Here is a 25,954-nt window from a genome sequence, read left to right on the forward strand (position 1 = left end):
TAAAACACAAAAAGAACGTATCTTGCAAACTGCTCTGCTGGGTGTTCGCTCAGCTAAGGGAGTTGAATCCGCCTTCAGAATCAGAGAGTGAGAAGCACGGTTCTTCCAGGAGCTGGGTTTGGATATACCCGGGTGAATTGGAACAAACGCGGTATTGAGAAATATCTGCTTCTAAAACCAAAACGGAGCTACCTAACAGAACGGTCTTCAATGTGTGCATTCAACTTACGGAGTTAAACTGAAGTGTGTTTTCAGGAGTTTCTAAACCTTTTCGGTGAAGAAGTGGAAAACGCCTTTTCCCAGCCAAATAAAGTCATTCAAGAAATAGCTGGAAATCTCCGTCTAAAACACAAAAAGAACGTATCTTGCAAACTTCTCTGCTGGGTGTTCGCTCAGCTAAGACAGTTGAATCCGCCTTCAGAATTAGAGAGTGAGAAGCACGGTTCTTCCAGGAGCTGGGTTTCGTTATACCCGGGTGAATTGGAACAAACGCGGTATTGAGAAATATCTGCTTCTAAAACCAAAACGGAGCTACCTAACAGAACGGTCTTCAATGTGTGCATTCAGCTTACGGAGTTAAACTGATTTCTGTTTGCGGGAATTTCTAAACCCTTTCTGTGAAGAAGTGGAAAACGCATTTTCCCAGCCAAATCAAGTCATTCAAGAAATAGCTGGAAATCTCCGTCTAAAACACAAAAAGAACGTATCTTGCAAACTGCTCTGCTGGGTGTTCGCTCAGCTAAGGGAGTTGAATCCGCCTTCAGAATCAGAGAGTGAGAAGCACGGTTCTTCCAGGAGCTGGGTTTCGTTATTCCCGGGTGAACTGGAACAAACGCGGTATTGAGAAATATCTGCTTCTAAAACCAAAACGGAGCTACCTAACAGAACGGTCTTCAATGTGTGCATTCAACTTACGGAGTTAAACTGATGTGTGTTTGCAGGAGTTTCTAAACCCTTTCTGTGAAGAAGTGGAAAACGCATTTTCCCAGGCAAATCAAGTCATTCAAAAAATAGCTGGAAATCTCCGTCTAAAACTCAAAAAGAACGTATCTTGCAAACTGCTCTGCTGGTGTACGCTCAGCTAAGGGAGTTGAATCCGCCTTCAGAATCAGAGAGTGAGAAGCACGGTTCTTCCAAAAGCTGGGTTTTTTTATACCCGGGTGAATTGGAACAAACGCGGTATTGAGAAATATCTGCTTCTGAAACCAAAATGGAGTTACCTAACAGAACGGTCTTCAATGTGTGCATTCAACTTACGGAGTTAAACTGATGTGTGTTTGCAGGAGTGTCTAAACCCTTTCTGTGAAGAAGTGGAGAACGCTTTTTCCCAGCCAAATCAAGTCATTCAAGACATAGCTGGAAATCTCCGTCTAAAACGCAAAAAGAACGTATCTTGCAAACTGCTCTGCTGGGTGTTTGCTCAGCTAAGGGAGTTGAATCCGCCTTCAGAATCAGAGAGTAAGAAGCACAGTTCTTACATGAGCTGTGTTTGGTTGTACCCGGGTGAATAGGTCAAACCCGATATTCAGAAATATCTGCTTCTAAAACCAAAACGGAGCTACCTAGCCGAACGGTCTTCAATGTGTGCATTCAACTTACGGAGTTTAACTGATGTGTGTGTGCAGGAGTGTCTAAACCCTTTCTGTGAAGAAGTGGAAAAGGCATTTTTCCAGCCAAATCCAGGCATTCAAGAAATAGCTGCAAATCTCCGTCTAAAACACAAAAAGAACGTATCATGCAAACTGCTCTGCTGGGTGTTCGCTCAGCTAAGGGAGTTGAATCCGCCTTCAGAATCAGAGAGTGAGAAGCACGGTTCTTCCAGGAGCTGGGTTTCCTTATACCAGGGTGAATTGGAACAAACGCGGTATTGAGAAATATCTGCTTCTAAAACCAAAACGGAGCTACCTATCAGGACTGTCTTCAATGTGTGCATTCAACTTACGGAGTTAAACTGATGTGTGTTTGCAGGAGTTTCTAAACCCTTTCTGTGAAGAAGTGGAAAACCCATTTTCCCAGCCAAATCAAGTCATTCATGAAATAGCTGCAAATCTCCGTCTAAAACACAAAAAGAACGTATCTTTCAAACTGCTTTGCTGGGTGTTCGCTTAGCTAAGGGAGTTGAATCCGCCTTCAGAATCAGAGAGTGAGAAGCACGGTTCTTCCAGGAGCTGGGTTTCGTTATACCCTGGTGAATTGGAACAAACGCGGTATTGAGAAATATCTGCTTCTAAAACCAAAACGGAACTAACTAACAGAACGGTCTTCAATGTGTGCATTCAACTTACGGAGTTAAATTGATGTGTGTTTGCAGGAGTTTCTAAACCCTTTCTGTAAAGAAGTGGAAAACGCATTTTCCCAGCCAAATCCAGGCATTCAAGAAATAGCTGGAAATTTCCGTCTTAAACACAAAGAGAACGTATCTTGCTAACTGCTCTAGTGGGTGTTCGCTCAGCTAAGGCAGTTGAATCGGCCTTCCGAATCAGAGAGTGAGAAGCACAATTCTTCCAGAAGCTGGGTTTGGTTATACCCGGGAGAATGGGACAAACCCGATATTGAGAAATATCTGTTAATAAAACCAAAACGGAGCTACCTAACCTTACGGTCTTCAACGTGTGCATTCAACGTATAGAGTTAAACTGATGTGTGTTTGCAGGAGTTTCTAAACCCTTTCTGTGAAGAAGTGGAAAACGCATTTTCCCAGCCAAATCAAGTCATTCAAGAAATAGCTGGAAATCTCCGTCTAAAACACAAAAAGAACGTATCTTGCAAACTGCTCTGCTGGGTGTTCGCTCAGCTAAGGGAGTTGAATCCGCCTTCAGAATCAGAGAGTGAGAAGCACGGTTCTTCCAGGAGCTGGGTTTTGTTATACCCGGGTGAATTGGAACAAAGGCGGTATTGAGAAATATCTGCTTCTAAAACCACAACGGAGCTACCTAACAGAACGGTCTTCAATGTGTGCATTCAAGTTACGGAGTTAAACTGATGTGGGTTTGCAGGAGTTTCCAAACCCTTTCTGTGAAAAAGTGGAAAACGCATTTTCCCAGCCAAATCAAGTCATTTAAGAAATAGATGGAAATCTCCGTCTACAACACAAAATGAACGTATCTTGCACACTGCTCTGCTGGGTGTTCGCTCAGCTAAGGGAGTTGAATCCGCCTTCAGAATCAGAGAGTGAGAAGCACGGTTCTTCCAGGAACTGGGTTTCGTTATAACCAGGTGAATTTGAACAAACGCAGTATTGAGAAATATCTGCTTCTAAACCCAAAACGGAGCTACCTAACAGAACGGTCTTCAATGTGTCCATTCAACTTACGGAGTTAAACTGATGTGTGTTTGCAGGAGTTTCTAAACCCTTTCTGTGAAAAAGTGGAAAACGCATTTTCCCAGCCAAATCAAGTCATTCAAGAAATAGCTGGAAATCTCCGTCTAAAACACAAAAAGAACGTATCTTTCAAACTGCTCTGCTGGGTGTTTGCTTAGCTAAGGGAGTTGAATCCGCCTTCAGAATCAGAGAGTGAGAAGCACGGTTCTTCCAGGAGCTGGGTTTCGTTATACCCTGGTGAATTGGAACAAACGCGGTATTGAGAAATATCTGCTTCTAAAACCAAAACGGAACTAACTAACAGAACGGTCTTCAATGTGTGCATTCAACTTACGGAGTTAAATTGATGTGTGTTTGCAGGAGTTTCTAAACCCTTTCTGTAAAGAAGGGGAAAAGGCATTTTCCCAGCCAAATCCAGGCATTCAAGAAATAGCTGGAAATTTCCGTCTTAAACACAAAGAGAACGTATCTTGCAAACTGCTCTAGTGGGTGTTCGCTCAGCTAAGGCAGTTGAATCGGCCTTCCGAATCAGAGAGTGAGAAGCACAATTCTTCCAGAAGCTGGGTTTGGTTATACCCGGGAGAATGGGACAAACCCGATATTGAGAAATATCTGTTAATAAAACCAAAACGGAGCTACCTAACCTTACGGTCTTCAACGTGTGCATTCAACGTATAGAGTTAAACTGATGTGTGTTTGCAGGAGTTTCTAAACCCTTTCTGTGAAGAAGTGGAAAACGCATTTTCCCAGCCAAATCAAGTCATTCAAGAAATAGCTGGAAATCTCCGTCTGAAACACAAAAAGAACGTATCTTGCAAACTGCTCTGCTGGGTGTTCGCTCAGCTAAGGGAGTTGAATCCGCCTTCAGAATCAGAGAGTGAGAAGCACGGTTCTGTCAGGAGCTGGGTTTCGTTATACCCGGGTGAATTGGAACAAAGGCGGTATTGAGAAATATCTGCTTCTAAAACCACAACGGAGCTACATAACAGAACGGTCTTCAATGTGTGCATTCAAGTTACGGAGTTAAACTGATGTGTGTTTGCAGGAGTTTCCAAACCCTTTCTGTGAAGAAGTGGAAAACGCATTTTCCCACCCAAATCAAGTCATTTAAGAAATAGATGGAAATCTCCGTCTACAACACAATTAGAACGTATCTTGCACACTGCTCTGCTGGGTGTTCGCTCAGCTAAGGGAGTTGAATCCGCCTTCAGAATCAGAGAGTGAGAAGCACGGTTCTTCCAGGAACTGGATTTCGTTATAACCAGGTGAATTTGAACAAACGCGGTATTGAGAAATATCTGCTTCTAAAACCAAAACAAAGCTATCTAACAGAACGGTCTTCAATGTGTCCATTCAACTTATGGAGTTAAAGTGATGTGTGTTTGCAGGAGTTTCTAAACCCTTTCTGTGAAGAAGAGGAAAACGCATTTTCCCAGCCAAATCCAGGCATTCAAGAAATAGCTGGAAATCTCCGTTTAAACACAAGAAGAACGTATCTTGCAAACTGCTCTGCTGGGTACTCGCTCAGCTAAGGAAGTTGAATCCGCCTTCAGGATCAGAGAGTGAGAAGCACGGTTCTTTTATGAGCTGTGTTTGGTTATACCCGGGTTAATGGGACAAACGCGATATTGAGAAATATCTGCTTCTAAAACCAAAACGGAGCTACCTAACAGAACGATCTTCAATGTGTCCATTCACCTTACGGAGGTAAACTGATGTGTGTTTTCAGGAGTTTCTAAACCCTTTCTGTGAAGAAGTGGAAAACTCATTTTCCCTGCCAAATCCAGGCATTCATGAAATATCTGGAAATCTCCGTCTAAAACACAAAAAGTACGTATCTTGCAAACTGCTCTGTTGGGTGTTCGCTCAGCTAAGGGAGTTGAATCCGCCTTCAGAATCAGAGAGTGAGAAGCACGGTTCTTCCATGAGCTGTGTTTCGTTATACCCGGGTGATTGGGACAAACGCGATATTGAGAAATATCTGCTTCTAAAACAAAAGCGGAGCTACCTAACAGAACGGTCTTCAATGTGTGCATTCAACTTACGGAGTTAAACTGATGTGTGTTTTCAGGAGTTTCGAAACCTTTTCTGTGAAGAAGTGGAAAACGCATTTTCCCAGTCAAATCAAGTCATTCATGAAATAGCTGGAAATCTCCGTCTAAATCACAAAAAGAACGTATCTTGCACACTGCTCTGCTGGGTGTTCGCTCAGCTAAGGGAGTTGAATCCGCCTTCAGAATCAGAGAGTGAGAAGCACGGTTCTTTTATGATCTGTGTTTGGTTATACCCGGGTGAATGGGACAAACGCGATATTGAGAAATATCTGCTTCTAAAACCAAAACGGAGCTATTTAAGAGAACGGTCTTCAATGTGTCCATTCAACTTACTGAGTAAAACTGATGTGTGTTTGCAGCAGTTTCTAAACCCTTTCTGTGAAGAAGTGGAAAACGCATTTTCCCAGCCAAATCACGTCATTCAAGTAATAGCTGGAAATCTCCGTCTAAAACACAAACAGAACGTATCTTGCAAACTGCTCTGCTGGGTGTTCGCTCAGCTAAGGGAGTTGAATCCGCCTTCAGAATCAGAGAGTGAGAAGCACGGTTCTTTCAGGAGCTGGGTTTCGTTATACCCGGGTGAATTGGAACAAACGCGGTATTGAGAAATATCTGCTTCTAAAACCAAAACGAAGCTACATAACAGAACGGTCTTCAATGTGTGCATTCAACTTACGGAGTTAAACTGATGTGTGTTTGCAGGAGTTGCTAAACCCTTTCTGTGAAGAAGTGGAAAAGGCATTTTCCCAGGCAAATCAAGTCATTCAAGAAATAGCTGAAAATCTCCCTCTAAAACACAAAAAGTTCGTATCTTGCAAACTGCTCTGCTGGGTGTTCGCTCAGCTAAGGGAGGTGAATCCGCCTTCAGAATCAGAGAGTGAGAAGCACGGTTCTTCCAGGAGCTGGGTTTCGTTATACCCGGGTGAATTGGAACAAACGCGGTATTGAGAAATATCTGCTTCTAAAACCAAAACGGAGCTACCTAACAGAACGGTCTTCAATGTGTTCATTTAACTTACGGAGTTAAACTGATGTGTGTTTGCAGGAGTTTCTAAACCCTTTCTGTGAAGAAGTGGAAAACGGATTTTCCCAGCCCAATACAGGCACTCAAAAAATAGCTGGAAATCTCCCTTTGAACACAAAAAGAACGTATCTTGGAAACTGCTCTGCTGGGTGTTCGCTCAGCTAAGGGAGTTGAATCCGCCTTCAGAATCAGAGAGTGAGAAGTACGGTTCTTCCAGGAGCTGAATTTCGTTATACCCGGGTGAATTGGAACAAACGAGGTATTGAGAAATGTCTGCTTCTAAAACCAAAACGGAGCTACCTAACAGAACGGTTTTCAATGTGTGCATTCAACTTACGGAGTTAAACTGATGTGTGTTCGCAGGAGTTTCTAAACACTTTCTGTGAAGAAGTGGAAAACGCATTTTCCCAGCCAAATCAAGTCATTCAAGAAATAGCTGGAAATCTCCGTCTAAAACACAAAAAGAACGTATCTTGCAAACTGCTCTGCTGGGTGTTCGCTCAGCTAAGGGAGTTGGATCCGCCTTCAGAATCAGAGAGTGAGAAGCACGGTTTTTCCAGGAGGTGGGTTTCGTTATACCCGGGTGAATTGAAACAAACGCGGTATTGAGAAATATCTGCTTCTAAAACCAAAACGGAGCTACCTAACAGAACGGTCTTCAATGTGTGCATTCAACTTACGGAGTTAAACTGATGTGTGTTTGCAGGAGTTTCTAAACCCTTTCTGTGAAGAAGTGGAAAACGCATTTTCCCAGCCAAATCCAGGCATTCAAGAAATAGGTGGAAATCTCCGTTTAAACACAAAAAGAACGTATCTTGCAAACTGCTCTGCTGGGTGTTCGCTCAGCTAAGGGAGTTGAATCCGCCTTCAGAATCAGAGAGTGAGAAGCACGGTTGTTCCATGAGCTGTGTTTAGTTATACCCGGGTGAACTGGAACAAACGCGGTAATGAGAAATATCTGCTTCTATAACCAAAACGGAGATACCTAACAGAACGGTCTTCAATGTGTGCATTCAACTTACAAAGATAAACTGATGTGTGTTTGCAGGAGTTTCTAAACCCTTTCTGTGAAGAAGTGGAAAACGCATTTCCCAGCCAAATCAAGTCATTCAAGAAATAGCTTGAAATCTCCGTCTAAAACAAAAAAAGAACGTATCTTGCAAACTCCTCTGCTGGGTGTTCGCTCAGCTAAGGGCGTTGAATCCGCCTTCAGAATCAGAGAGTGAGAAGCACGGTTCTTCCAGGAGCTGGGTTTCGTTATACCCGGGTGAATTGGAACAAACGCGGTATTGAGAAATATCTTCTTCTAAAACCAAAACGGAGCTACCTAACAGAACGGTCTTCAAAGTGTGTATTCATCTTACGGAGTTAAACTGATGTGTGTTTGCAGGAGTCTCTAAACCCTTTCTGTGAAGAAGTGGAAAACGCATTTTCCCAGCCAAATCCAGGCATTCAAGAAATAGCTGTAAATCTCCGTTTAAACACAAAAAGAACGTATCTTGCAAACTGCTCTGCTGGGTGTTCGCTCAGCTAAGGGAGTTGAATCCGCCTTCAGAATCAGAGAGTGAGAAGCACAGTTCTTCCAGGAGCTGGGTTTCGTTATACCCGGGTGAATTGGAACAAACGCGGTATTGAGAAACACCTGTTTCTAAAACCAAAACGGAGCTACCTAACAGAACGGTCTTCAACGTGTGCATTTAACTTACGGAGTTAAACTGATGTGTGTTTGGAGGAGTTTCTAAACACATTCTGTGAAGAAGTGGAAAACGCATTTCCCAGCCAAATCAAGTCATTCAAGCAATAGCTGGAAATCTCCGTCTAAAACACAAAAAGAACGTATCTTGCAAACTGCTCTGCTGGGTGTTCGCTCAGCTAAGGGAGTTGAATCCGCCTTCAGAAACAGAGAGTGCGAAGCACGGTTCTTCCAGGAGCTGGGTTTCGTTATACCCGGGTGAATTGGGACAAACGCGGTATTGAGAAATATCTGCTTCTAAAACCAAAACGGAGATACCTAACAAAACGGTCTTCAATGTGCGCATTCAAATTACGGAGTTAAACTGATGTCTGTTTCCAGGAGTTTCTAAACCCTTTCTGTGAAGAAGTGGAAAACGCATTTTCCCAGCCAAATCAAGTCATTCAAGAAATAGTTGGAAATCTCCGTCTAAAACACAAAATGAACGTATCTTGCAAACTGATCTGCTGGGTGTTCGCTCAGCTAAGGGAGTTGAATTTGCCTTCAGAATCAGAGAGTGAGAAGTACGGTTCTTTTATGAGCTGTGTTTGGTTATACCCGGGTGAACGGGACAAACGCGATATTGAGAAATATCTGCTTATAAAACCAAAACGGAGCTACCTAACAGAACGGTCTTCAATGTGTCCATTCAACTTACGTAGTTAAACTGATGTGTGTTTTCAGGAGTTTCTAAACCCATTCTGTGAAGAAGTGGAAAACGCATTTTCCCAGCCAAATCAAGTCATTGATGAAATAGCTGGAAATCTCCGTCTAAAACACAAAAGGAACGTATTTTCCAAACTGCTCTACTGGGTGTTCGCTCAGCTAACGGAGTTGAATCCGCCTTCAGAATCAGAGAGTGAGAAGCACGGTTCTTCCATGAGCTGTGTTTGGTTATACCCGGGTGAATGGGACAGACGCGATATTGAGAAATATCTGCTTCTAAAACCAAAACGGAGCTACCTAACAGAACGGTCTTCAATGTGTGCATTCAACGTACGGAGTTAAACTGATGTGTGTTTGCAGGAGTTTCTAAACGCTTTCTGTGAAGAAGTGGAAAACGCATTTTCCAGCCAAATCAAGTCATTCAGGAAATAGCTGGAAATCTCCTTCTAAAACACAAAAAGAACGTATCTTGCAAACTGCTCTGCCGGGTGTTCGCTCAGCTAAGGGAGTTGAATCCGCCTTCAGAATCAGAGTGAGAAGCACGGTTCTTCCATGAGCTGTGTTTGGTTATACCCGGGTTAATTTGAACTAACGCGATATTGAGAAATATCTGGTTCTAAAACCAAAACGGAGCTACCTAACAGAACGGTCTTCAATGGGTGCATTCAACTTACGGAGTTAGACTGATGTGTGTTTGCAGGAGTTTCTAAACCCTTTCTATGAAGAAGTGGAAAACGCATTTTCCCAGCCAAATCCAGTCATTCAAGAAATAGCTGGAAATCTCCGTCTAAAACACAAAAAGAACGTATCTTGCAAACTGCTCTGCTGGGTGTTCGCTCAGCTAAGGGAGTTGAATCCGCCTTCAGAATCAGAGAGTGAGAAGCACGGTTCTTCCAGGAGCTGGGTTTGGTTATACCCGGGTGAATGGGACAAACGCGATATTGAGAAATATCTGCTTATAAAACCAAAACGGAGCTACCTAACAGAACGGTCTTCAATGTGTGCATTCAATTTACGGAGTTCAACTGATGTGGGTTTGCAGGAGTTTCTAAACCCTTTCTGTGAAGAAGTGGAGAACGCTTTTTAACAGCCAAATCAAGTCATTCAAGAAATAGCTGGAAATCTCCGTCACAAACACAAAAAGAAAGAATCTTGCAAACTGCTCTGCTGGGTGTTCGCTCAGCTAAGGGAGTTGAATCCGCCTTCAGAATCAGAGAGTAAGAAGCACGGTTCTTACATGAGCTGTGTTTGGTTATACCCGGCTGAATGGGTAAAACCCGATATTGAGAAATATCTGCTTCTAAAACCGAAACGGAGCTACGTAACGAACGGTCTTCAATGTGCATTTAACGTACAGAGTAAAACCGATGTGTGTTTGCAGGAGTTTCTAAACTTTTTCTGTGAAGAAGTGGAAAACGCAATTTTTCAGCCAAATCAAGTCATTCAAGAAATAGCTGGAAATCTCCGTCTAAAAAACAAAAGGAACGTACCTTGCAAACTGCTTTGCTGGGTGTTCTCTCAGCTAAGGGAGTTGAATCCGCCTTGAGAATCAGAGAGTCAGAAGCACGGTTCTTCCAGGAGCTGGGTTTCTTTATACCCGGTGAATTGGAACAAACGCGGTATTGAGAAATATCTGCTTCTAAAACCACAACGGAGATACCTATCAGAACGGTCTTCGATGTGTGCATTCAACTTACGGAGTTAAACTGATGTGTGTTTGCAGGAGTTTCTAAACCCTTTCTGTGAAGAAGTGGAAAACCCATTTTCCCAGCCAAATCAAGTCATTCAAAAAATAGCTGGAAATCTCCGTCTAAAACACAAAAAGAACGTATCTTGCAAACTGCTCTGCTGGGTGTTCGCTCAGCTAAAAGAGATGAATCCGCCTTCAGAATCAGAGAGTGAGAAGCACGGTTCTTCCAGGAACTGGGTTTTGTTATACCCGGGTGAATTGGAACAAACGCGGTATTGAGAAATATATGCTTCTTAAACCAAAACGGAGCTATATAACAAAACGGTCTTCAATGTGTGCATTCAACATACGGAGTTAAACTGATGTGTGTTTGCAGGAGTTTCTAAACCCTTTCTGTGAAGAAGTGGAAAACGCATTTTCCCAGCCAAATCAAGTCATTTAAGAAATAGATGGAAATCTCCGTCTAAAACACAATGAGAACGTATCTTGCACACTGCTCTGCAGGGTGTTCGCTCAGCTAAGAAAGTTGAATCCGCCTTCAGAATCAGAGAGTGAGATGCACGGTTATTCCAGGAACTGGGTTTCGTTATACCCAGGTGAATTGGAAAAAACGCGGTATTGAGAAATATCTGCTTCTAAAACCAAAACGGAGCTATCTAACAGAACGGTCTTCAATGTGTCCATTCAACTTACGGAGTTAAACTGATGTGTGTTGGCAGGAGTTTCTAAACCCTTTCTGTTAAGAAGTGGAAAACGCATTTTCCCAGCCAAATCAAGTCATTCAAAAATAGCTGGAAATCTCCGTCTAAAACACAAAAAGAACGTATCTTGCAAACTGCTCTGCTGGGTGTTCGCTCAGCTAAGGGAGTTGAATCCGCCTTCAGAATCAAAAAGTGAGAAGCACGGTTCTTCCATGAGCTCTGTGTGGTTATACACGGGTGAATAAGACAAACGCGATATTGAGAAATATCTGCTTATAAACCAAAACGGAGCTACCTAAAAGAACTGTCTTCAATGTGTGCATTCAACTTACGGAGATAAACTGATGTGTGTTTACACGAGTTTCTAAACCCTTTCTGTGAAGAAGTGGAAAACGCATTTTCCCAGCCAAATCAAATCATTCAAGAAATAGCTGGAAATCTCCATCTAAAACACAAAAAGAATGTATCTTGCAAACTGCTCTGCTGGGAGTTCGCTCAGCTAAGGGAGTTGAATCCGCTTTCAGAATCAGAGAGTGAGAAGCACGGTTCTTCCAGGTGCTGGGTTTCGTTATACCCGGGTGAATAGGAACAAACGCAATATTGAGAAATATCTGCTTCTAACACCAAAACGGAGCTACCTAACAGAACGGTCTTCAATGTGTCCATTCAACTTACGGAGTTAAACGGATGTGTGTTTGCAGGAGTTTCTAAACCCTTTCTGTGAAGAATTGGAAAACGCATTTTCCCAGCCAAATTAAGTCATTCAAGACATAGCTGGAAATCTCCGTCTAAAACACAAAGAGGACGTATCGTGTAAACTGCTCTGCTGGGTGTTCGGTCAGCTAAGTGAGTTGAATCCGCCTTCAGAATCAGAAAGTGAGAAGCACGGTTCTTCCAGGAGCTGGGTTTCGTTATACCCGGGTGAATTGGAACAAACGCCGTATTGAGAAATATCTGCTTCTAAAACTAAAACGGAGCTACATAACAGAACGGTCTTCAATGTGTGCATTCAACGTACGGAGTTAAACTGATGTGTGTTTGCAGGAATTTCTAAATTCTTTCTGTGAAGAAGTGGAAAACGCATTTTCCCAGCCAAATCAAGTCATTCAAGAAATATCTGGAAATCTCCGTCTAAAACACAAAAAGAACGTATCTTGCAAACTGCTCTGCTGGGTGTTCGCTCAGCTAAGGGAGTTGAATCCACCTTCAGAAACAGAGAGTGCGAAGCACGGTTCTTCCAGGAGCTGGGTTTCGTTATACCCGGGTGAATTGGGACAAACGCGGTATTGAGAAATATCTGCTTCTAAAACCAAAACGGAGCTACCTAACAGAACGGTCTTCAATGTGTGCATTCAACTTACGGAGTTAAACTGATGTGTGTTTGCAGGAGTTTCTAAACTTTTTCTGTGAAGAAGTGGAAAACGCATTCTCCCAGCCAAATCAAGTCATTCAAGAAATATTTGGAAATCTACGTATAAAACACAAAATGAACGTATCTTGCAAACTGATCTGCTGGGTGTTCGCTCAGCTAAGGGAGTTGAATTTGCCTTCCGAATCAGAGAGTGAGAAGCACGGTTCTTCCAGTAGCTGGGTTTCGTTATACCCGGGTGAATTGGAACAAACGCGGTATTGAGAAATATCTGCTTCTAAAACCAAAACGGAGCTACCTAACAGAACGGTCTTCAATGTGTGCATTCAACGTACAAAGTTAAACTGATGTGTGTTTGCAGGAGTTTCTAAACGCTTTCTGTGAAGAAGTGGAAAACGCATTTTCCCAGCCAAATCAAGTCATTCAAGAAATAGCTGGAAATCTCCGTCTAAAACACAACAAGAACGTATCCTGCAAACTGCTCTGCTGGGTGTTCGCTCAGCTAAGGGAGTTGAATCCGCCTTCAGAATCAGAGAGTGAGGAGCACGGTTCTTCCAGGAGCTGGGTTTCGTTATACCCGGGTGAACTGGAACAAACGCGGTATTGAGAAATATCTGCTTCTAAAACCAAAACGGAGCTACCTAACAGAACGGTCTTCAATGTGTCCATTCAACTTACGGAGTTAAACTGATGTGTGTTTGCAGGAGTTTCTAAACCCTTTCTGTGAAGAAGTGGAAAACGCATTTTCCCAGCCAAATCAAGTCATTCAAGAAATAGCTGGAAATCTCCGTCTAAAACACAAAAAGAACGTATCTTGCAAACTGCTCTGCTGGGTGTTCGCTCAGCTAAGGGAGTTGAATCCGCCTTCAGAATCAGAGAGTGAGAAGCACGGTTCTTCCATGAGCTGGGTTTCGTTATACCCGGGTGAATTGGATGAAACGCGGTATTGAGAAATATCTGCTTCTAAAACCAAAACGGAGCTACCTAACAGAACGGTCTTCAATGTGTGCATTCAACATACGCAGTTAAACTGACGTGTGTTAGCAGGAGTTTCTAAACCCTTTCTGTGAAGAAGTGGAAAACGCATTTTCCCAACCAAATCCAGGAATTCAAGAAATAGCTGGAAATCTCCGTTTAAACACAAAAAGAACGTATCTTGCAAACTGCTCTGCTTGGTGTTCGCTCAGCTAAGGGAGTTGAATCCGCCTTCAGAATCAGAGAGTGAGAAGCACGGTTCTTCCATGAGCTGTGTTTAGTTATACCCGGGTGAATTGTAAGAAACGCGGTATTGAGAAATATCTGCTTCTAAAACCAAAACGGAGATACCTAACAGAACGGTCTTCAATGTGTGCATTTAACTTACGAAGATAAACTGATGTGTGTTTGCAGGAGTTTCTAAACCCTTTCTGTGAAGATGTGGAAAACGCATTTCCCAGCCAAATCAAGTCATTCAAGATATGGCTGGAAATCTCCGTCTAAAACACAAAAAGAACGTGTCTTGCAAACTTCTCTGCTGGGTGTTCGCTCAGCTAAGGGAGTTGAATCCGCCTTCAGAATCAGAGAGTGAGAAGGACGGTTCTTCCAGGAGCTGGGTTTCGTTATACATGGGTGAATTAGAACAAACGCGGTATTGAGAAATATCTGCTTCTAAAACCAAAACGGAGCTACCTAACAGAACGGTCTTCAATGTGTCCATTCAACTTACGGAGTTAAACTGATGTGTGTTTGCAGGAGTTTCTAAACCCTTACTGTGAAGAAGTGGAAAACGCATTTTCCCAACCAAATCCAGGAATTCAAGAAATAGCTGGAAATCTCCGTTTAAACACAAAAAGAACGTATCTTGCAAACTGCTCTGCTGGGTGTTCGCTCAGCTAAGGGAGTTGAATCCGCCTTCAGAATCAGAGAGTGAGAAGCACGGTTCTTCCATGAGCTGTGTTTCGTTATACACGGGTGAATTGTAACAAACGCGGTATTGAGAAATATCTGCTTCTAAAACCAAAACGGAGATACCTAACAGAACGGTCTTCAATGTGTGCATTCAACTTACGGAGATAAACTGATGTGTGTTTGCAGGAGTTTCTAAAACCTTTCTGTGAAGATGTGGAAAACGCATTTCCCAGCCAAATCAAGTCATTTAAGATATAGCTGGAAATCTCCGTCTAAAACACAAAAAGAACGTGTCTTGGAAACTTCTCTGCTGGGTGTTCGCTCAGGTAAGGGAGTTGAATCCGCCTTCAGAATCAGAGAGTGAGAAGCACGGTTCTTCCATGAGCTGGGTTTCGTTATACCCGGGTGAATTGGAACAAACGCGGTATTGAGAAATATCTGCTTCTAAAACCAAAAAAGAGCTACCTAACAGAACGGTCTTCAATGTGTGCATTAAACTTACGGAGTTCAACTGATGTGTGTTTTCAGGAGTTTCTAAACCCTTTCTGTGAAGAAGTGGAAAACGCATTTTCCCAGCCAAATCAAGTCATTCAAGAAATAGCTGGAAATCTCCGTCTAAAACACAAAAAGAACGTATCTTGCAAACTGCTCTGCTGGGTGTTCGCTCAGCTAAGGGAGTTGAATCCGCCTTCAGAATCAGAGAGTGAGAAAAACGGTTCTTCCAGGAGATGGGTTTTGTTATACCCGGGTGAATTAAAACAAATCGGTATTGAGAAATATCTGCTTCTAAAACCAAAACGGAGCTACCTAACAGAACGGTCTTCAATGTGTGCATTCAACTTACGGAGTTAAACTGATGTGTGTTTGCAGGAGTTTCTAAACCCTTTCCGTGAAGAAGTGGAAAACGCATTTTCCCAGCCAAATCAAGTCATTCAAGAAATAGCTGGAAATCTCCGTCTAAAACACAAAAAGAACGTATCTTGCAAACTGCTGTGCTGGGTGTTGGCTCAGCTAAGGGAGTTGAATCTGCCTTCAGAATCAGAGAGTGAGAAGCACGGTTCTTCCAGGAGCTGGGTTTCGTTATACCCGGGTGAATTGGAACAAACTCGGTATTGAAAAATATCTGCTTCTAATACCGAAACGGAGCTACCTCACAGAACGGTCTTCAATGTGTGCATTCAACTTATGGAGTTAAAGTGATGTGTGTTTCCAGGAGTTTCTAAACCCTTTCTGTGAAGAGGTGGAAAACGCATTTTCCCTGCCAAATCAAGTCATTCAAGAAATAGCTGGAAATCTCCGTCTAAAACACAAAAAGAACGTATTTTGCAAACTGCTCTGCTGGGTGTTCGCTCAGCTAAGGGAGTTGAATCCGCCTTCAGAATCAGACAGTGAGAAGCACGGTTCTTCCATGAGCTGTGATTCATTATACCCGAATGAATGGGAATAACGCGATATTGAGAAATATCTGCTTCTAAAACAAAAGCGGAGCTACCTCACAGAACGGTCTTCAATGTGTGCATTCAACTTACGGAGTTAAACTGATGTGTGTTTTCAGGAGTTTCGAAACACTTTCTGGAAAGAAGTGGAAAACGCATTTTCCCAGTCAAATCAAGTCATTCAAGTAATAGCTGGATATCTCCGTCTAAAACACAAAAAGAACGTATCTTGCAAACTGCTCTGCTGGGTGTTCGCTCAGCTAAGGGAGTTGAATCCGCCTTCAGAATCAGAGAGTGAGAAGCACGGTTCTTTTATGAGCTGTGTTTGGTTATACCCGGGTTAATGGGAGAAACGCGATATTGAGAAATATCTGCTTCTAAAACCAAAACGCAGCTACCTAACAGAACGATCTTCAATGTGTCCATTCACCTTACGGAGGTAAACTGATGTGTGTTTTCAGGAGTTTCTAAACCCTTTCTGTGAAGAAGTGGAAAACGCATTTTCCCAGCCAAATCCAGGCATTCAAGAAATATCTGGAAATCTCCGTCTAAAACACAAAAAGAACGTATCTTGGAAACTGCTCTGCTGGGTGTTCGCTCAGCTAAGGGAGTTGAATCCGCCTTCAGAATCAGAGAGTGAGAATCACGGTTCTTCCAGGAGCTGGGTTTCTTTATACCCGGGTGAATTGGAACAAACACGGTATTGAGAAATATCTGCTTCTAAAACCAAAATGGAGCTACCTAACAGAACGGCCTTCAATGTGTGCATCCAACTTACGGAGTTAAACTGATGTGTGTTTGCAGGAGTTTCTAAACCCTTACTGTGAAGAAGTGGAAAACGCATTTTCCCAGCCAAATCAAGTCATTCAAGAAATAGTTGAAAATCTCCGTCTAAAACACAAAAAAACGTATCTTGCAAACTGCTCTGCTAGGTGTTCGCTCAGCTAAGGGAGTTGAATCCGCCTTCAGAATCAGAGAGTGAGAAGCACAGTTTTTCCAGGAGCTGGGTTTTGTTATACCCGGGTGAATTGGAACAAACGCGGTATTGAGAAATATCTGCTTCTAAAACCAAAACGGAGCTACCTAACAGAACGGTCTTGAATGTGTGCATTCAACTTACAAAGTTAAACTGATGTGTGTTTGCAGGAGATTCTAAACCCTTTCTGTGAAGAAGTGGAAAACGCATTTTCCCAGCCAAATCAAGTCATTCAAGAAATAGCTGGATATCTCCGTCTAAAACAGAAAAAGAACGTATCTTGCAAACTGCTCTGCTGGGTGTTCGCTCAGTTAAGGGAGTTGAGTCCGCCTTCAGAATCAGAGAGTGAGAAGCACGGTTCTTCCAAGAGCTTGGTTTCGTTATACACAGGTGAATTGGAACAAACGCGGTATTGAGAAATATCTGCTTCTAAAACCAAAACGGAGGTACCTAACAGAACGGTCTTCAATGTGTGCATTCAACTTACGGAGTTAAACTGATGTGTGTTTGCAGGAGTTTCTAAACCCTTTCTGTGAAGAAGTGGAAAACGCATTTTCCCAGCCAAATCAAGTCATTCAAGAAATAGCTGGAAATCTCCGTCTAAAACACAAAAAGAACGTATCTTGCAAACTGCTCTGCTGTGTGTTTGCTCAGCTAAGGGAGTTGAATCCGCCTTCAGAATCAGAGAGTGAGAAGCACGGTTCTTCCAGGAGCTGGGTTTCGTTATACCCGGGTGAATTAGAACAAACGCGGTATTGAGAAATATCTGCTTCTAAAACCAAAACGGAGCTATCTAACAGAATGGTCTTCAATATGTGCATTCAACTTACGGAATTAAACTGAAGTGTGTTTGCAGGAGTTTCTAAACCTTTTCGGTGAAGAAGTGGAAAACGCATTTTCCCAGCCAAATAAAGTCATTCAAGAAATAGCTGGAAATCTCCGTCTAAAACACAAAAAGAACGTATCTTGCAAGCTGCTCTGCTGGGTGTTCGCTCAGCTAAGGAAGTTGAGTCCGCCTTCAGAATCAGAGTGAGAAGCACGGTTTTTCCAGGAACTGGGTTTCGTTATACCCGGGTGAATTGGAACAAACGCGGTATTGAGAAATATCTGCTTCTAAAACCAAAACGGAGCTACATAACAGAACGGTCTTCAACGTGTGCATTCAACTTACGGAGTTAAACTGATATGTGTTTGCAGGAGTTTCTAAACTCTTTCTGTGAAGAAGTGGAAAACGCATTTTCCCAGCCAAATCAAGTCATTCAATAAATAGCTGGAAATCTCCGTCTAAAACACAAAAAGAACGTATCTTGCACACTGCTCTGCTGGGTGTTCGCTTAGCTAAGGGAGTTGAATCAGCCTTCAGAATCAGAGAGTGAGAAGAACGGTTCTTCCAGGAGCTGGGTTTCGTTATACCCGGATGAATTGGAACAAACGCGGTATTGAGAAATATCTGCTTCTAAAACCAAAACGGAGCTACCTAACAGAACGGTCTTCAATGTGTGCATTCAACTTACGGAGTTAAACTGATGTGTGTTTGCAGGAGTTTCTAAACCCTTTCTATGAAGAAGTGGAAAACGCATTTCCCCAGCCAAATCCAGGCATTCAAGAAATAGCTGGAAATCTCCGTTTAAACACAAAAAAACGTATCTTGCAAACTGCTCTGCTGGGTGTTCGCTCAGCTAGGAAGTTGAATCCGCCTTCAGAATCAGAGAGTGAGAATCACGGTTCTTTTATGAGCTGTGTTTGATTATACCCGGGTGAATGGGACAAACGCGATATTGAGAAATATCTGCTTCTAAACCCAAAACGGAGCTACCTAACAGAACGGTCTTCAATGTGTCCATTTAACTTACGGAGTTAAACCGATGTGTGTTTGCAGCAGTTTCTAAACCCATTCTGTGAAGAAGTGGAAAACGCATTTTCCCAGCCAAATCAAGTCATTCAAGAAATAGCTGGAAATCTCCGTCTGAAACACAAAAAGAAGGTATCTTTCAAACTGCTCTGCTGGGTGTTCGCTCAGCTAAGGGAGTTGAATCCGCCTTCAGAATCAGAGAGTGAGAAGCACAATTTTTCCAGGAGCTGGGTTTCGTTATACCCGGGTGAATTGGAACAAACGCGGTATTGAGAAATATCTGCTTCTAAACCCAAAACGGAGCTACCTAACAGAACGGTCTTCAATGTGTCCATTCAACTTACGGAGTTAAACTGATGTGTGTTTGCAGGAGTTTCTAAACCCTTTCTGTGAGGAAGTGGAAAACGCATTTTCCCAGCCAAATCAAGTCATTCAAGAAATAGCTGGAAATCTCCGTCTAAAACACAAAAAGAACGTATCTTTCAAACTGCTCTGCTGGGTGTTCGCTCAGCTAAGGGAGTTCAATCCGCTTTGAGAATCAGAGAGTGAGAAGCACGGTTCTTCCAGGAGCTGGGTTTCGTTATACCCGGGTGAATTGGAACAAACGCGGTATTGAGAAATATCTGCTTCTAAACCCAAAACGGAGCTACCTAACAGAACGGTCTTCAATGTGTCCATTCAACTTACGGAGTTAAACTGATTTGTGTTTGCAGGAGCTTCTAAACTTTTTCTGTGAAGATGTAAAAAACGCATTTTCCCAGCCAAATCCAGGCATTCAAGAAATAGCTGACAATCACCGTTTAAGCATAATAAGAACGTATCTTGCAACCTGCTCTGCTTGGTGTTCGCTCAGCTAAGGGGGTTGAATCCGCCTTCAGAATCAGAGAGTGAGAAGCACGGTTCTTTCAGGAGGTGGGTTTTGTTATACCCGGGTGAACTGGAACAAACGCGGTATTGAGAAATATCTGCTTCTAAATCCAAAACGGAGCTACCTAACAGAACGGTCGGCAATGTGTGCATTCAACTTACGGAGTTAAACTGATGTGTGTTTGCAGGAGTTTCTAAACACTTTCTGTGAAGAAGTGGAAAACGCATTTTCCCAGCCAAATCCAGGCATTCAAGATAGCTGGAAATCTCCGTTTAAACACAAAAGGAACGTATCTTGCAACCTGCTCTGCTGGGTGTTCGCTCAGCTAATTGAGTTGAATCCGCCTTCAGAATCAGAGAGTGAGAAACACGGTTCTTCCAGGAGATGATTTTCGTTATACCCGGGTGAATTGGAACAAACTCGGTATTGAGAAATATCTGCTTCTAAAACCAAAACGGAGCTACCTAACAGAACGGTCTTCAATGTGTGCATTCAGCTTACGGACTTAAACTGATTTGTGTTTGCAGGAGTTTCTAAACTTTTTCTGTGAAGAAGTAAAAAACGCATTTTCCCAGCCAAATCCAGGCATTCAAGAAATAGCTGGAAATATCCGTTTAAACAGAAAAAGAACGTATCTTGCAACCTGCTCTGCTGGGTGTTCGCTCAGCTAAGGGAGTTGAATCCGCCTTCAGAATCAGAGAGTGAGAAGCACGGTTCTTTAAGGAGCTGGGTTTTGTTATACCCGGGTGAATTGGAACAAACTCGGCATTGAGAAATATCTGCTTCTAAAACCAAAACGGAGCTACCTAACAGAACGGTCTTCAATGTGTCCATTCAACTTACAAAGTTAAACTGATGTGTGTTTGCAGCAGTTTCTAAACCCTTTCTGTGAAGAAGTGGAAAACGCATTTTCCCAGCCAAATCCAGGCATTCAAGAAATAGCTGGAAATCTCCGTCTAAAACACAAAAAGAACGTATCTTTCAAACTGCTCTGCTGGGTGTTCGCTCAGCTAAGGGAGTTGAATCCGCCTTCAGAATCAGAGAGTGAGAAGCACAATTCTTCCAGGAGCTGGGTTTCGTTATACCCGGGTGAATTGGAACAAACGCGGTATTGAGAAATATCTGCTTCTAAACCCAAAACGGAGCTACCTAACAGAACGGTCTTCAATGTGTCCATTCAACTTACGGAGGTAAACTGATGTGTGTTTGCAGGAGTTTCTAAACCATTTCTGTGAAGAAGTGGAAAACGCATTTTCCCAGCCAAATCAAGTCATTCAAGAAATAGCTGGAAATCTCCGTCTAAAACACAAAAAGAACGTATCTTTCAAACTGCTCTGCTGGGTGTTCGCTTAGCTAAGGGAGTTGAATCCGCCTTCAGATTCAGAGAGTGAGAAGCACGGTTCTTCCAGGAGCTGGGTTTCGTTATACCCGGGTGAATTGGAACAAACGCGGTATTGAGAAATATCTGCTTCTAAAACCAAAACGGAACTAACTAACAGAACGGTCTTCAATGTGTGCATTCAACTTACGGAGTTAAATTGATGTGTGTTTGCAGGAGTTTCTAAACCCTTTCTGTAAAGAAGTGGAAAACGCATTTTCCCAGCCAAATCCAGGCATTCAAGAAATAGCTGGAAATTTCCGTCTTAAACACAATAAGAACGTATCTTGCAAACTGCTCTAGTGGGTGTTCGCTCAGCTAAGGCCGTTGAATCGGCCTTCCGAATCAGAGAGTGAGAAGCACAATTCTTCCAGAAGCTGGGTTTGGTTATACCCGGGAGAATGGGACAAATCCGATATTGAGAAATATCTGTTAATAAAACCAAAACGGAGCTACCTAACCTTACGGTCTTCAACGTGTGCATTCAACGTATAGAGTTAAACTGATGTGTGTTTGCAGGAGTTTCTAAACCCTTTCTGTGAAGAAGTGGAAAACGCATTTTCCCAGCCAAATCAAGTCATTCAAGAAATAGCTGGAAATCTCCGTCTAAAACACAAAAAGAACGTATCTTGCAAACTGCTCTGCTGGGTGTTCGCTCAGCTAAGGGAGTTGAATCCGCCTTCAGAATCAGAGAGTGAGAAGCACGGTTCTTCCAGGAGCTGGGTTTCTTTATACCCGGGTGAATTGGAACAAACGCGGTATTGAGAAATATCTGCTTCTAAAACCAAAACGGAGCTACCTAACAGAACAGTTTTCAATGTGTGCATTCAACTTACGGAGTTAAACTGATGTGTGTTTGCAGGAGTTTCTAAACCCTTTCTGTGAAGAAGTGGAAAACGCATTTTCCCAGCCAAATCAAGTCATTCAAGTAATAGCTGGAAATCTTTGTCTAAAACACAAAAAGAACGTATCTTGCAGACTGCTGTGCTGGGTGTTCGCTCAGCTAAGGGAGTTGAATCCGCCTGCAGAATCAGAGAGTAAGAAGCACGGTTCTCACATGAGCTGGGTTTGTTTATATTTGGGGGAATAAGTCAAACCCGATATTGAGTAATATCTGCTTCTAAAACCAAAACGGAGCTACGTAACAGAACGGTCTTCAATGGGTTCATTCAACTTACAGAGTTAAACTGATGTGTGTTTGCAGGAGTTTCTAAACCCTTTCTGTGAAGAAGTGGAAAACGCATTTTCCCAGCTAAATCAAGTCATTCAAGAAATAGCTGGAAATATCCGTCTAAAACACAAAAAGAACGTATCTTGCAAACTGCTCTGCTGGGTGTTCGCTCAGCTAAGGGAGTTGAATCAGCCTTCAGAATCAGAGAGTGAGAAGCACGGTTCTTCCAGGAGCTGGGTTTGGTTATACCGGGGTGAATGAAACAAACGCGATATTGAGAAATATCTGCTTCTAAAACCAAAACGGAACTACCTAACAGAACGGTCTTCAATGTGTCCATTCAACTTACGGAGTTAAACTGATGTGTGTTTGCAGCAGTTTCTAAACCCTTTCTGTGAAGAAGTGGAAAACGCATTTTCCCAGCAAAATCAAGTCATTCAAGAAATAGCTGGAAATCTCCGTCTAAAACACAAACAGTACGTATCTTGCAAACTGCTCTGCTGGGTGTTCGCTCAGCTAAGGGAGTTGAATCCGCCTTCAGAATCAGAGAGTGCGAAGCACGGTCCTTCCAGGAGCTGGGTTTCGTTATACCCGGGTGAATTGGGACAAACGCGGTATTGAGGAATATCTGCTTCTATAACCAAAACGGAGCTACCTAACAGAACGGTCTTCAATGTGTGCATTCAGCTTACGGAGTTCAACTGATGTGTGTTTGCAGGAGTTTCTAAACCCTTTCTGTGAAGAAGTAAAAAACGCATTTTCCCAGCCAAATACAGGCATTCAAGAAATAGCAGGAAATCTCCGTTTAAACACAAAAAGAACGTATCTTGCAAACTGCTCTGCTGGGTGTTCGCTCAGCTAAGGGTGTTGAATCCGCCTTCGAAATCAGAGAGTGAGAAGCACGGTTCTTTCAGGAGCTGGGTTTCGTTATACCCGGGTGTATTGTAACAAACGCGGTATTGAGAAATATCTGCTTCTAAAACCAAAACGGAGCTACATAACAGAACGGTCTTCAATGTGTGCATTCAACTTACGGAGTTAAACTGATGTGTGTTTGCAGGAGTTTCTAAACCCTTTCTGTGAAGAAGTGGAAAACGCATTTTCCCAGCCAAATCAAGTCATTCAAGAAATAGCTGAAAATCTCCGTCTAAAACACAAAAAGATCGTATCTTGCAAACTGCTCTGCTGGGTGTTCGCTCAGCTAAGAAAGGTGAATCCGCCTTCAGAATCAGAGAGTGAGAAGCACGGTTCTTCCAGGAGCTGGGTTTCGTTATACCCGGGTGAATTGGAACAAACGCTGTATTGAGAAATATCTGCTTCTAAAACCAAAACGGAGCTACCTAACAGAACGGTCTTCAATGTGTGCATTTAACTTACGGAGTTAAACTGATGTGTGTTTGCAGGAGTTTCTAAACCCTTTCTGTGAAGAAGTGGAAAACGGATTTTCCCAGCCAAATTCAGGCATTCAAAAAATAGTTGGAAATCTCTCTTTAAACACAAAAAGAACGTATCTTGTAGACTGCTCTGCTGGGTGTTCGCTCAGCTAAGGGAGTTGAATCCGCCTTCAGAATCAGAGAGTGAGAAGTACGGTTCTTCCAGGAGCTGGGTTTCGTTATACCCGGGTGAACTGGAACAAACGCGGTATTGAGAAATGTCTGCTTCTAAAACCAAAACGGAGCTACCTAACAGAACGGTTTTCAATGTGTGCATTCAACTTACGGAGTTAAACTGATGTGTGTTCGCAGGAGTTTCTAAACACTTTCTGTGAAGAAGTGGAAAACGCATTTTCCCAGCCAAATCAAGTCATTCAAGAAATAGCTGGAAATCTCCGTCTAAAACACAAAAAGAACGTATCTTGCAAACTGCTCTGCTGGGTGTTCGCTCAGCTAAGGGAGTTGAATCCGCCTTCAGAATCAGAGAGTGAGAAGCACGGTTTTTCCAGGAGCTGGGTTTCGTTATACCCGGGTGAATTGAAACAAACGCGGTATTGAGAAATATCTGCTTCTAAAACCAAAACGGAGCTACCTAACAGAACGGTCTTCAATGTGTGCATTCAACTTACGGAGTTAAACTGATGTGTGTTTGCAGGAGTTTCTAAACCCTTTCTGTGAAGAAGTGGAAAACGCATTTTCCCAGCCAAATCCAGGCATTCAAGAAATAGCTGGAAATCTCCGTTTAAACACAAAAAGAACGTATCTTGCAAACTGCTCTGCTGGGTGTTCGCTCAGCTAAGGGAGTTGAATCCGCCTTCAGAATCAGAGAGTGAGAAGCACGGTTCTTCCATGAGCTGTGTTTAGTTATACCCGGGTGAACTGGAACAAACGCGGTATTGAGAAATATCTGCTTCTAAAACCAAAACGGAGATACCTAACAGAACGGTCTTCAATGTGTGCATTCAACTTACGGAGATAAACTGATGTGTGTTTGCAGGAGTTTCTAAACCCTTTCTGTGAAGAAGTGGAAAACGCATTTTCCCAGCCAAATCCATTCATTCAAAAAATAGCTGGAAATTTCCGTCTTAAACACATAAAGAACATATCTTGCAAACTGCTCTAGTGGGTGTTCGCTCAGCTAAGGCAGTTGAATCGGCCTTCAGAATCAGAGAGTGAGAAGCACAATTCTTCCAGAAGCTGGGTTTGGTTATACCCGGGAGAATGGGACAAACCCGATATTGAGAAATATCTGTTAATAAAACCAAAACGGAGCTACCTAACCTTACGGTCTTCAACGAGTGCATTCAAGGTATAGAGTTAAACTGATGTGTGTTTGCAGGAGTTTCTAAACCCTTTCTGTGAAGAAGTGGAAAACGCATTTTCCCAGCCAAATCAAGTCATTCAAGAAATAGCTGGAAATCTCCGTCTAAAACACAAAAAGAACGTATCTTGCAAACTGCTCTGCTGGGTGTTCGCTCAGCTAAGGGAGTTGAATCCGCCTTCAGAATCAGAGAGTGAGAAGCAGGGTTCTTCCAGGAGCAGGGTTTCGTTATACCCGGGTGAATTGGAACAAACGCGGTATTGAGAAATATCTGCTTCTAAAACCAAAACGGAGCCACCTAACATAACGGTCTTCAATGTGTGCATTCAACTTATGGAGTTAAACTGATGTGTGTTTGCAGGAGTTTCTAAACACTTTCTGTGAAGAAGTGGAAAAGGCATTTTTCCAGCCAAATCCAGGCATTCAAGAAATAGCTGGAAATCTCCGTCTAAAACACAAAAAGAACGTATCTTGCAAACTGCTCTGCTGGGTGTTCGCTCAGCTAAGGGAGTTGAATCCGCCTTCAGAATCAGAGAGTGAGAAGCACGGTTCTTCCAGGAGCTGGGATCGTTATACACGGGTGAATTGGAACAAACGCGGTATTGAGAAATATCTGCTTCTAAAACCAAAACGGAGCTACCTAACGGAAATGTCTTCAATGTGTTCATTCAACGTACGGAGTTAAACTGATGTGTGCTTGCAGCAGTTTCTAAACGCTTTCTGTGAAGAAGTGGAAAAGGCATTTCCCCAGCCAAATCCAGGCATACAAGAAATAGCTGGAAATCTCCGTTTAAACACAAAAAGAACGTATCTTGCAAAATGCTCTGCTGGGTGTTCGCTCAGCTAAGGGAGTTGAATCCGCCTTCAGAATCAGAGTGAGAAGCACGGTTCTTCCATGAGCTGTGTTTGGTTATACCCGGGTTAATTGGAACTAACGCGATATTGAGAAATATCTGGTTCTAAAACCAAAACGGAGCTACCTAACAGAACGGTCTTCAATGGGTGCATTCAACTTACGGAGTTAGATTGATGTGTGTTTGCAGGAGTTTCTAAACCCTTTCTATGAAGAAGTGG

Source organism: Callithrix jacchus, chromosome 19 (assembly GCF_049354715.1).
Source record: "Callithrix jacchus isolate 240 chromosome 19, calJac240_pri, whole genome shotgun sequence".
Lineage (NCBI taxonomy): Eukaryota > Metazoa > Chordata > Mammalia > Primates > Cebidae > Callithrix > Callithrix jacchus.